At 41.2% G+C, this 11,789-nt stretch overlaps 1 long non-coding RNA gene across 1 annotated transcript; it reads left to right on the forward strand.

Moving 5' to 3' along the window:
• Positions 1 to 337: 337 nt before the first annotated feature.
• Positions 338 to 10,582, forward strand: LOC136057545 (uncharacterized). Its single transcript, XR_010623041.1, has 3 exons — positions 338 to 374; positions 4,510 to 4,683; positions 10,410 to 10,582. It is a non-coding gene; the product is annotated as an uncharacterized LOC136057545 (long non-coding RNA).
• Positions 10,583 to 11,789: the final 1,207 nt, after the last annotated feature.

The raw sequence follows: 11,789 nt of genomic DNA on the forward strand, positions 1-11,789 counted from the left end.
ATTGCTTTCACTTACTGGAAAAAAAAAAGTATCAAGTTCATCTTGTTTTCACCACTTCTGAGTTCCAGTTAATAGAGAGCAGATTTCACGTAAGAGAAGAGCACGGTGCAGGATGTGAATGCCATGGTGCACTGGCATCTGAATGGGATCTGCTGCAGCTCTTCAATTCCTGCTCTCCCATTGTTTTCCCAGGAAAACCGAGATGTTCATGGACTTGGGATTTTGTGGAGTCTTCTCTCAAGGTGTACTTGGGTCTGTGTCTGCATTTTAAGTACCAGGACTAAACTTCACTCTGCCTGAAAGATAATTTCCTCCCCTCAGGAGCTGAGAGAGGTAGAGAGTCGTACCTGCTCAGAACTTCCACACCAGCAATGGTACGTAAGTGTGCAATGGACGAAATGGGAAAAACACATAAAATAGGAAACCGGTGCTGCAGCAATGTTGGCCTTTCGTGCACCTCTCAGCTCACCCAGGAGCTGATGATGGATTTAATAAGGCTTAGGGCAGTGACGTGGGGTCTCCTTCAGCTGGTGTCCAACAGCTTTTTCTTTTCACTATCTTCTCCTGACTGTGAATTAGTGCTGCAGGGCGCAGTTGTATGTTTGAGCTGGGCCGGAATGTTCCTGCTGTGTTTTTCTCTCCTGCATATTCCCGTGCTTATTAATTTGCATCATTGCTCCAGAGCAGATATACTAATGGAAATGAACTTTACTAGCAGGTAGAGAAACGTATTCCCATTGGACTTCTTAAAAACATTTAAGGGAGGATGCACTTGCAGTAAATGCTTCCAGTTTTTCTGAGTTTTGTGTTCAGCTTTTTATTCTGCAGCCTTCACTGTGGTGTTTCATTACCAATCTTACAACAAATCTCACAATAGGGCCATGTTAAACACCTGCTGTTTTCTGAAGGCTCCCTCCTTGTTACAGGACGCTTTCTTCTCTTTAATCTTGCATCTTTTCTATGTCTACCCAGAATTCTTGACATTAATGTTCAATGCTTACTGAAATAGCTGGGGAAAACCCGCCCCAAGTTACAGAGGAATGGTGCGGATGGTACCAGCACAATCCCAAGTGCAGGCATGCAACTGAAATCAGTGCGCCTTCCCAGTCATTGTCCATGGCAACTTTCAGTGGCATCTAACAAGTAGAAAGTGTCATCTCTGAGCCCTGAGGAAAGCCATGAGGTCCTTGCAGAACCTGCAAGTGGTGGTGGGATTGTCATTGTCAGCCTCGGAGGTGTGAAGCCAGGAGCCACCCCAGGGGATGTCAGCACTCCATTTGGAGCACAGCTGCTGTGCTGGGAAACATGCAGTTTCTCTAAGAAGCTGATGCTGGAAGTGGGTGAGTTTTCCTTTCGTGCAACCAAGGCATATGAAGCACCAAAGCCCTTCATTTTGTTATCTCTCACGGTAACACTCCCTAAAGTGGAGTGGGGATTTTCAGGCTGGGAATCGGAGGTTTGCTGTGTGCGGCCTGTCCTCTGCTGGGCTCTGCGGGAATGGCACCCGCTGGGACGGGATGAGCCAGAGTGCTCTAGCTCTGAAGACTTCTCTTTTTCCTTTCCCCACTTTTCCCTGTTTCCTCCCTCCTCTTGCCTCCCTTCTTCTCTCTCTTGCCTCTCTCACCCCTTCTCTTTTTCCCTAGTACGTGAGAAGTTAAAACTTGTGAGATGTTCTGCCAACTTCAGAGAAACACTGTTTAGCAAAATGCAAAAATACAATGGCTTTCTCTTGCCCGTTGCCATAGTTGGATGAATTAAACACTTCCAATCAGAACACAGCTCTGTGTGTGATCCCTGTGGCTCCATCTCGAGCTGTTCTCTGACAGTGCTCCCTGTGTTTGTGCTCTGCCTCTGCTTCAGCTCAGCTCCATGGCTTTGCCTGCTGAACTCAGGTATTGGCAGAACAGGGGCAGCAAGGACTGGTGCCCACTTGTCTATATGTGATAGAGCAGTATGATAAGCAGTGGTGAAGGCAGCTTCTCTTCCACCTTTTATTTTTTCTAAGTGGAAAAACTGGCTTTGAAATAAAGTCTTGCAGAAGTTCTACAACTTAGAACTGAATTTGTACGCATGTGCCAAATTCCAGTGGTTAAAATGAAAGAGCTTTCTGTGATTGCAGGCCTGGCATATGGCTCCAGCATTGTGCATCCGTGGTGGCAATGCATTCACAGAACTCCTTTTGAGTGGAACATAACCCGAGGGTTTCATCTGTAATGCTTTGGTTTAGGTGTTAGAGGTCTTATCACATTGTTTGTAGAATATTTTAAACGTTGAAGAGAAACTCAGCATTTACTATCTCCCCTTTGATAAATATTTTCTTCTTTGTTGATTGTTTCCTGTTGATGTTATAAAGATGTTTCTTATTTATGAGCTCCATTATGAAGCTTCACCTAAGAGCACCAACTTAAAGGAAAAGTCTGCACTGGTTAGAGCATTAGCTGTCCTGCCCTTTCCTCTTGGGAATTATCTCTGGCTCCTTTACCAGACATGTCCAGTTTCTCACAATAAAGGCTGCTGCTTTAAAAGTTTACAAATCTTTCTTGGGACTTGCAATCTCTTCTTTCCCATCAAGCCCCCTCATTTGCAGTATGAGCCAAGTGGCTGAGGAGAAGTGAGAATTAACCACAAAGAAACTGACTGAGGGTTGTTTGTTTGTTTTTGTTTTTTTCACCTTCAGTTATAGTCTTTCAAAACACCTCTGTCATTCTGCAGGTGTATACAACAATTTAGGACTTAACACTTGGTACCAAATAGCTGCCTGTCATTGCCTGAATGGACATGTACCCTGGGCTCATGGAAACGATGAGAACATCTCATAAATTCATGTAATAGACCTGAAATACTGCAGTGAACGTTCTGTCAGAGTTCTTTATTAAGGTGTGCTGGCATGATGTTTGCCAAAATAGTCACACTCCATGTGCTAACTTACAGAAGGGCTTCTTGTGAGTAGATCTGGAAGAGCTAATAGAAATAATACTTCTAGCACACCCAGATTAATAGATGAAGTTGTTTGTATACTGCTAATTTTGTGGTAAGTGCACAAAGCTTGTTTTACACCCAGTGAGCTTTACACCAGGATATTTGTGGTTTAATGGATACTTCACTGACTGACTTAATAAAGGAGATTTCCTTCCCATATATCCCTTCCCATTAGCTAGAACACCATTAACATGACTAATACTTCTTTGAACTGTGCTACATGACAACTGGTATGCACTTCATAAAGGAAAAAAGGCCTACCAAAAAATGATAAGAAATAATTACGTTTTTCAACGTGTATTTGGAATTGTATGAAACATACAAGAGCTGCTCCGAAAGTACTGCCTTCTGTTTTATTACGCTGGCCCATGAAGTTAGAATTGGTGGTACTGCAGTAGGGGTTGAACCTTCCCGCCGGTACTGTGTTTTGTTGCTGTGCAGCAGATGGCAGCAGAGGGGCAATCTGAAAACACATAGCTACTGCTGGTGACTATGTTGAAAAATAGTGTTTTGTAGCTCAGAATTTGCTCTATCAAATACTGTTGTTGTCCTCTTTGTACCTGTTGTAGTTTCCATGGAAATAGATAGGAGGCATTATTTTCAGAGCGACTTATATATATTCATCTTTCAGAACGTTGTACTTAAAAACAGACATATGAAAACATAAATGGTTTGTCAGTCATCAGTGAAATTAACAGCTCGTTATCTGACCATTACTGTATAAGGTTAAATGTAGACGTCTCTTGCAGGCATTCAGCGCTACTGAAGTGGAACTGAAAGGGAACTGATAGCCAGTTTTGTATCTTGCACTTTGAGTCCTATTGAACACAGCCATAAGACAATGGGAAGGCTGTTATTTGCATAACACCTTGGAAAGCTCTACCAAGCAGATAAGATGCTCTTTGTTTCAAGAAGCTCTTTGAATGGCCTTGAGCTGCTTAGCCCATGTGAAACTGTACAAAGAGCTGCAAGTACGAACTCACAGGAACTCTTCATAGTACCAGTAACAACCAGTGCATAGCACAATTTTATTTTGATTTTCTTGAGTAAATTTAATCAAAATGTATCGTTGCCTGTAATGGTGTCATCTGTCATCACCACATTCTGTAATTTGTCCAGGCAGCCAAACATGATGCATTCTTTTCAGTTAGATCATATAGGATTGAAGTCCTAAACTACTCTCATTGTTCACATTATGAGTACTTCCATAGAGGGCATTATTTCCTGTAAACCAGTAAACTTTTTAAGCTGACCCACTGGAGCCGGTTGTTGAGTAGAGTTGCTCTTTGAGAGCCAGTGCTAATACACAGAGTTGCTGCAAGTTCTGTCTGAGATAATATTCACTGAGCACGAGAGCAGTAGGTTTCTGCTTCTCCCAGCCTGCAGCAGTGGTAAATGAATATTTATCTCTCTTCCACCAATACAGGGCTGAGCCTGAAGCATTATATTTAAATCTGAATTTGGGGTAGGTCAGATTTCCTGTCAGGATATTGCTTTGGGGTAACCTTTATCACATTCTTTCTCCCACAGAATTACAAAAGGGTAACAAAGGCAGCAGAAAAGGCAAAGAACTGGAAGCAGCTTGCCCAAATGGACTAATGCTGCATAATTTCAGCCAGTGTTGAATTACCGAGGGGTCGCAATCTGACATGTGATTTGTGCTGACAGGAAGAGCTGCTCAGAGCTGGCAGAGCTTTTATTGTGGTAAGTGCATGCTTTTGATTCATAACAAAAGGGTTTGGGTCAGGTTTTGGGGCACAGTGAACAAAATTAATCATTTTTATTGTATCTACTCTAGTTCATTTGTCTCCCCAACAAACTTCCTTAAATGGTAAAGTTGAAATATCAGTTGCAGATCACAAAATTCAGTAGCAGCAGCCTCTATACAATGATGTCTGTTTGGGATTGTGGGTTTTTTTGTTTGGTTGGTTTTTTGCTTGTTTTGTTTTTGAAAACTTGTTTTACCATTCTATTTATGGTCTCAGGAAGAGTATGTATTGCAATAGAAAACCAAAATTAGAAATGAATCTTTTTAATAAGTGGTGATTGATAAGAAAGCTGATGGAGCTCAGTGTAATTCTCAGGAGTGGCAGAGTAGTCATATGCCTCCAGATCAGGTTTTGCATCAGCATGAGGAAATCAGAGTTTAGATTGTTGGATTGTTTTTTCATACTACTTTAAACAAGCCTGGTAAACTTGCAGAATAAGTTTGGTGAGGCTGTGAATCAGAGATAACGTCTATGTATCTAACACAGAACAAAATCCTCAGAGTCTGTAAGCATGCAAAATTGTCTGCTGCTTCATACAACTCCACTGCAGTCTCTGCCAACGCTTGGCTTCTGTGTGAAGTCGTGAGACCTGCTATCCCTTCCAGACCTCATACTGCATATTACAGTAAATCTGGGTGTTCGGAATCCATTCTGAAGGCAGCAACTTCTGTGATCCAATTAGGCATTACGTAAAGACACCTCACTATCGCCATGGACTTACTCCTTTCTATTATAGAAACTATTGTACCTTTACTCTGTGAAATAGAAAACAGCCATTTCTTACATCTTCTCCATCTCATGCAGAACGTTGTCTAATTCATCATGGCCTTTCTTTTCTATAATAAGTAACTTCTTCAACATCAACTTCTTCAACTTCTTCCAGCTCTGTATCATTTTTGCTTTCATTCTCCTCAGAATGAAAATTCTCCCAAAAATATATAAGAAACATGAAAACCTACAAGCTTTGCCACAGTTCTTTCTTCAGACTGACTGCATATTCAACAATCTCAGCTGAATTATTTGCTCTACAAGTCTGCCTGGCTGGGAGGCAGAACGAAGCTTATTACTCCAGAATCATTTCCAGTTTAATCACAGTTAAACATCGTGAGAACTTCAGGTCTTAAAAAGGAAACTAAGCTGTTCTGTCTGGGGGCTGGCTCTGGCTTTTTCATGAGATGAAAGCATCTTGCATCTAAAAAGAAGTTTGCACAGACTAAATTTACCTAGGATGTGTCGTGGGATATTAAGTTAAAAATATGTATATGTAATAATTTTAAATACTGCACTGCTTTAAATACTGAGAGTTTACTGGGGTGATAATTACAATATAGTAAGCACTTTCATTGGTGACATTCTTTAAATGTAATTTAACAGCATATAAGAACCCCAAAATTCTCAGATGTGACATTGCATCGCATAGATTTTGGTTTTCTATATTAGGTCTTATGTCTACCTTTCCTTACAAGGTAAAATCAGGAAAGGCTAATATTTTTACGCTATGTGTAAAGTGGTGTTTATGCTTAATATCACCTATAATATTGCCTGCTTTGTAACAAAGACCTCAGGAACTAAATCAGAACTAATTTATTTTCCATCTGCTGCATGCACAAGAGTGGTGGAAGTGTATATAAAGAAAACAAGGGGAAAAAATATTAAAAAAGGCTTGAACAGGCTTTTTCATTTATCTCGCTTTAAAAAGACTTCAAAAACTGGCTGAGAAAAATGGGAGCCTTCTCGTGACAATTGGAGCACTGAGTCCTTGGGTTCTGTGTTTTGGAATGGAAGTTATGGATACTGTTGTACTGACTTGCATTAGGAAGTTCACTGACATGCCTACGTAAAAGTTTCTAACATCATGAAATCCATAGACGAGGGGAAAAAGCTTAAAATCTGATTATTAGTTTTCTACTAGGAAGAATAAAGATGTAATAATATCCAAAGGGATGCAAACATTTATTAGTGCCTGAAATACAGAGTCAAGCGCAGAGAATTTATAGCACCTTCCTTCTTTCAAAGATTGGGTAATTACACTAAATTTGAAGCATGATGAAAATGCAAAAGCAGTTATAGTGCTGACTGAAGAAACCAAATCCAAGTGCAATTTCACTTTCCAATAAGCACACATACAAAGCTTTAAGATATCGCAAAAGTCAACATATTCCAAAGGTAGCATGATTCAAAAGTATTGAAATCTATTGATTTAAAAGGTTATATGGACTTTTGAAGGCTGTGGATCGAATCTGAACAGGTATCAGCTCTTGTCTTCCAAATTTCAGTCCGAGATTATCAATGTGGCTCACAGGCTGCTCTGGTAAAGAGACAGAAGAGAGACTTTACCTTTCCTGGGAGGGCTGGATGTTTGAAAATCATTTCCAAACGAGCATCTTTCCAAAAAGATGTTTCTAATTCTTTCCTCACTTTAATAAAATGTTGAGGAATATTCTCCAATTAATTGTGCAATTACCTGGAAGTCAAACCAGTATCTTAACAGTGTGACATGGTATCCAACCACTAAAGAGAAAATATAATTTTCCACTTGGAAGACAGTTTTGAGAACAAAACCTGTGGTGTGCAATATGCTGCAGGGATGAGACCTCTGCAAGCCTGTAAGTAGCTACCTAAAGATTGGTACGTGGCAGAGATTGGAGAAATTAAGCTGTTATTCAATTGATATTATGTGATGTTGTTCACAGATGAGACAGATAAAAATACTAAATATTCTTGTTTGGCTGGAGCTATTTGTTCTAATTTATTCCCTCTGATTCAGGAGAACTGAGGCTTGAAATAATGTGCCTGTCTGTCTGTACTACTGATGCTTGCTGAAAAGAATTTGTCAGACTGTGTGTGTTTGGGCTCTTTGCTGAGCTACTGGAATGACTCTTCGTTCACTAAATGCAGGCTTCTTTTGGTGCTAAGTGACACAAGTTTAGCTGTGGAAACTGCACACAGTGGCTTGGCCTCTGACAGCAGGCAGGATTTTGACTAAGTTTTTCCAGCCCACAAGTAGGATCTTGAACTTGAAACTATGTGGGACGAACAGAGTTGAATTCAGACATCAAAGAGATGACTTCTGACTTGTGGGGGAGGAGAAGGAAGGAGAGCTTCAAGAAGAATTAAAAGTTATTCCAGTTAACAGGAGTTAATTTCCAACAGTGAACTGTGGAGCCGTTAGCAGACCACATGGGTTTGGATGGCCTTGCTGGAATTTTATGATCTGTTTGCCTCTTGGAGATTGTATTATCTTTCCTACGTTAAGTACATTAACAATTCAGAAAACTTTGCCATGTATCAGTGTGCTGAAACTAAGTGAAAGACAACACTTGGGTTTAAAAGACATCACTTAATATTTGTATTTTGCATATTATTTGCGTGCATTTCTCTGTTCAGGCTTGGGCCTCCATCCCATAATGATACGGGATGTCTGACTCTTCCTAATGGACATCCTTGAGCCCTAGTTCAGCAAAGGTGCTCCTAACACAGGAGCTCAGATCTCAATCCCAGGTTTGTCTTGACCCAGTGCTCACTTCACAGAGTGTTCATATCTGCTGTAGAACTGGATATCATAAAATTAACTGGAAATCAGGCAAACTGAGATTTAAAAGCACAACTCATGCCCATATCCTAAAAATGGGCTCCCGAGCCAAGTACTCCTGCTGCTGAACCTCTCATAGAGAGTAAGCTGACACAATCTGTCCTTAACCACCCTTTATTTCAGCCGAATTGCTCTTTCACACTCACGATTTCCTCAAGACGCCTTTTTCCCCAAAGAGCAATCACTTGTTTTATGTTAAAGCTTATTTTTTCCTCCTGAAATCAAATTGCACAATTAGGGGGTCTACATGTACCACAGATTAATCAATTTTCTTATTTTCTTCTTTGCCATGTGGTTATAGGTGATGCTCCTATATACGCTCTCCCCAGAAAAGTATTTTGTTGTTTAATCTATGTACTGTTGTATATTTCACTTGATGTCCCCAATGTTATTTTTTATCTTGCTGCTTAATGTCTGCTATCATAAATTTCATTTGTGCAAGAATTCTGTTTTTAAAATCATATAACTGAAAACCTCTTGATGTAGTGGAAAGGATATCAAACATGGGACAATATTCTCATAAGATGAGATAGGTTGTTTAGATATTGGAATATATCTGCAGATAACTACACATTTATTATGTAAAGTAATCATGATGTCAGTTCTCAGTAAATTAGACTCTCCTGAAGATGAATTTCAAATTTATCTTTCCGCTTCGGTGTCAGTAGAAGAGATTTTGTGGCTTTATAAAGGAATCAATTTGACATTTCCACTGCAAAAGGTACTCCTGGTGTATGAAAGAAAGTACACAGGACTTGATCTCAGCCAACAAGGCAATCTAAGAGAATGAAACCATCTTCTGCAGTGGTAGCTCTGAACCAACCACCCATACACCTCCCTGAGGGATGTGCTTCCGCAGCACTCTGCTTTTTCAGTCCTCGGCCTAATGAGCAAGAGTCTTCCCCAACTTCTTTTTAAGACACCTTAGGTACATTTCCCATTTACAAATCCACTGCACTCCAAAGAAGTCTGTTTGCTTCATTGGTGCACTGTTGGAGTTTGGTGGCACCATTCGGTTGGGGCCCTTTGGCTGTCCTGTCCCAGCCTCCTGCCTGCTGGCGAGATATCGACACTGCTGTAGCCACAAATCCAAACTGCAGCACCATGCACATGACTACAAGCAGTTTCCTCCATCCCACCTAGGACCCATACAGTACAAAACCCGTCCTCATTTTGTACTCGCTACTGTTCTTTGCTTTATGGTTTATCTCAGTGTGAAAATTTGAAGGCTGATTACAAATGTTGGTGTGATAATCCTCTGAAATACATTACTTCTCAATTTTACATATATGAACACCCGGAGCTGTTAGAGGATTGGGAGTAGCAGGGTCTTAGCATGTCACTGCCCTGCTGATCTACTGCTTTGGCTGCAGTGAAGAACATTTTTATCTCAATTGAGATATAATTTCCTATTTTGAATTCTACTCCAAAATCTTTTGCACTGGGAACCCAGGTAGTGGTTTTCACTTTGGAGAAGGGAATGCCATGGGAAGACTCTGTCCTCCCACTGCTGTTATTTCCCTGTGTTATTTATCACTGTGTGGCAAATGATGCATGGCTACTGCTTTGTCTGTTGCTGTCCTCGGGGCACTCAGGTTTTGGCACATCTGTGGCCATATTTACTGTGACTTTGCTTTTTTGCTGGTTAATATTTGAATGCCACAAACCTAGTTTTCCATTTTGAAGGACGCTGGTGTTATGTGTAGCCTCATGTCACAGGGAGGGCTGGTGTGACACGCTGCAGCACATTCCCCAATGTTTGGATTTATTTTAGAAGATCTCTAAATTTAAGCGATTTACCCGCTTCTTGTCTGCCCAGCTTCTCAGCTGACTGTAATTCTGGTGTGTGGCTTTTCAGCCACAAATCTCTTTTGATCCTCTTTGCAATATTCTAATGCCTCATGCTCAGTTAATCTCCTCGCTGTGCTGCAGGCCTGCATTGTGTTACTGGGCTAAGAATTGGAGCAAACAGGAAAAAAAAAGTCTTCCATATAGATGAGGAATATCTCTCTGGCTGGCACACACAATAATATTTGGTATTTTCTGTTTCCCTGTTTTTTGTTTTCTAGCACTGGCTGCAGGGTGAGGATGGTGTGTACATGCCTGACTGCACAGGCTGCCTCCAACCACACTGAGCTGCAGGGCAATGGAAGGCTGATGCAGAGCATCCCCACTGCCTCTGATGACAACTGATGGTCAGGCTCAGAGCTGCTGCAAGCATCGCCTCCCTCTTCATACAGACACAAAGGCTAAAGGTATTGCTGTCTTTTTCCATCAGCTCCCGGGGTGTGTTTATCACTGTGCTTTCGGTTTGCCTTCATGATGAATGTGATGCTTGAGCACTTGGCTTCTACGTGCACCACCGACAGAGTCAGTGTTGAGAAAATGTTCTTAAAAATAAAAAAGGGAGGATGCCTCCTCATTGCCATGGCACCAAGATGAGGCCAGTGTTTGTGAAAATTGACTTCTCTGATCAGGGTCTGTCACCGATGAATCTGTTAATTGAAGTGCTCAACACCTTTCCATTGAAAGAAGTTCCTCTCTTTCAAAAATATTGTCATTTTGAAGGAGGATTAATTCTCAGAATTATTAAAAAAATGTTTTGGCTTCTTCCAAATTCCTCAGAAGCCTTTGCTCTGCCTTTCCTTAAGGACATGTGCCTAAGCTGCCTTTGAAGGACAGGGGCAATCCAGAGAGCCCCAAGGAGCCAGCGCTGCGTTCCCCACGGCAAACAGCCATGGGAGCATCAGGAGAGGATTAGGTTTTTATCATGTTATAATCTCTGAGGGAGCCTGATGCAGTGGAACTACTTGGTATGAGACACAAGACTCTTACGAAAATAGTCTTGAATTTTCAGGGTTTTTTTTTCCTCTTGACAACCTTTTTTCCTTTGCTTGTGTGTCTGGAGTGCTTATTGAACAAGGCTTTACATTACAAAGCCTTGCCAAGCTCTTATTTCTGGCATGAGTAGTAATGCCAGTGGCAAAGAATCTCTGCCTTCGTCATGTAGATTTCATGTCCTACATGTAAAAAGCTGCTTGGTGTCACCCTTCAGTCCTCAAGTCTTTTCCCTTAGGCCAGTGTTTCCTTCGGCATCTACTGGCTATGAGAAAAGCGCTACAAAAGGTAGTGCCTAAGTCAGGTAGCTGTGCTTTTCAGTTCTTAGCATGTATCTTATCAGTGGTTGTTGGTAAAGCTGCTGAAGAATGGCAGAAGGCAGGAGACATACAGAAATGAAGGAGGCAAGGCAAGGTTTGTTTCAGGCAGGTCTTGGCTTCTGACTGAAAGGCAGAAGTGAGGGAAGCATTCTTAGGCCTTACACTGCAGGAAACAGGATGAGAGCATCGATAGGTTCTTTCTGAGTTAATGGTTTTTCTCATCCTTATAATGGACTTTGTCATCCCCATTCCCCGCAGGAACACCAGCTTGTCTTCTTAATGTGGGATTTT

Source organism: Cyrtonyx montezumae, unplaced genomic scaffold, assembly GCF_038088225.1.
Source record: "Cyrtonyx montezumae isolate F1298 unplaced genomic scaffold, pur_monq_1.0 scaffold_7, whole genome shotgun sequence".
Classification (NCBI taxonomy): domain Eukaryota; kingdom Metazoa; phylum Chordata; class Aves; order Galliformes; family Odontophoridae; genus Cyrtonyx; species Cyrtonyx montezumae.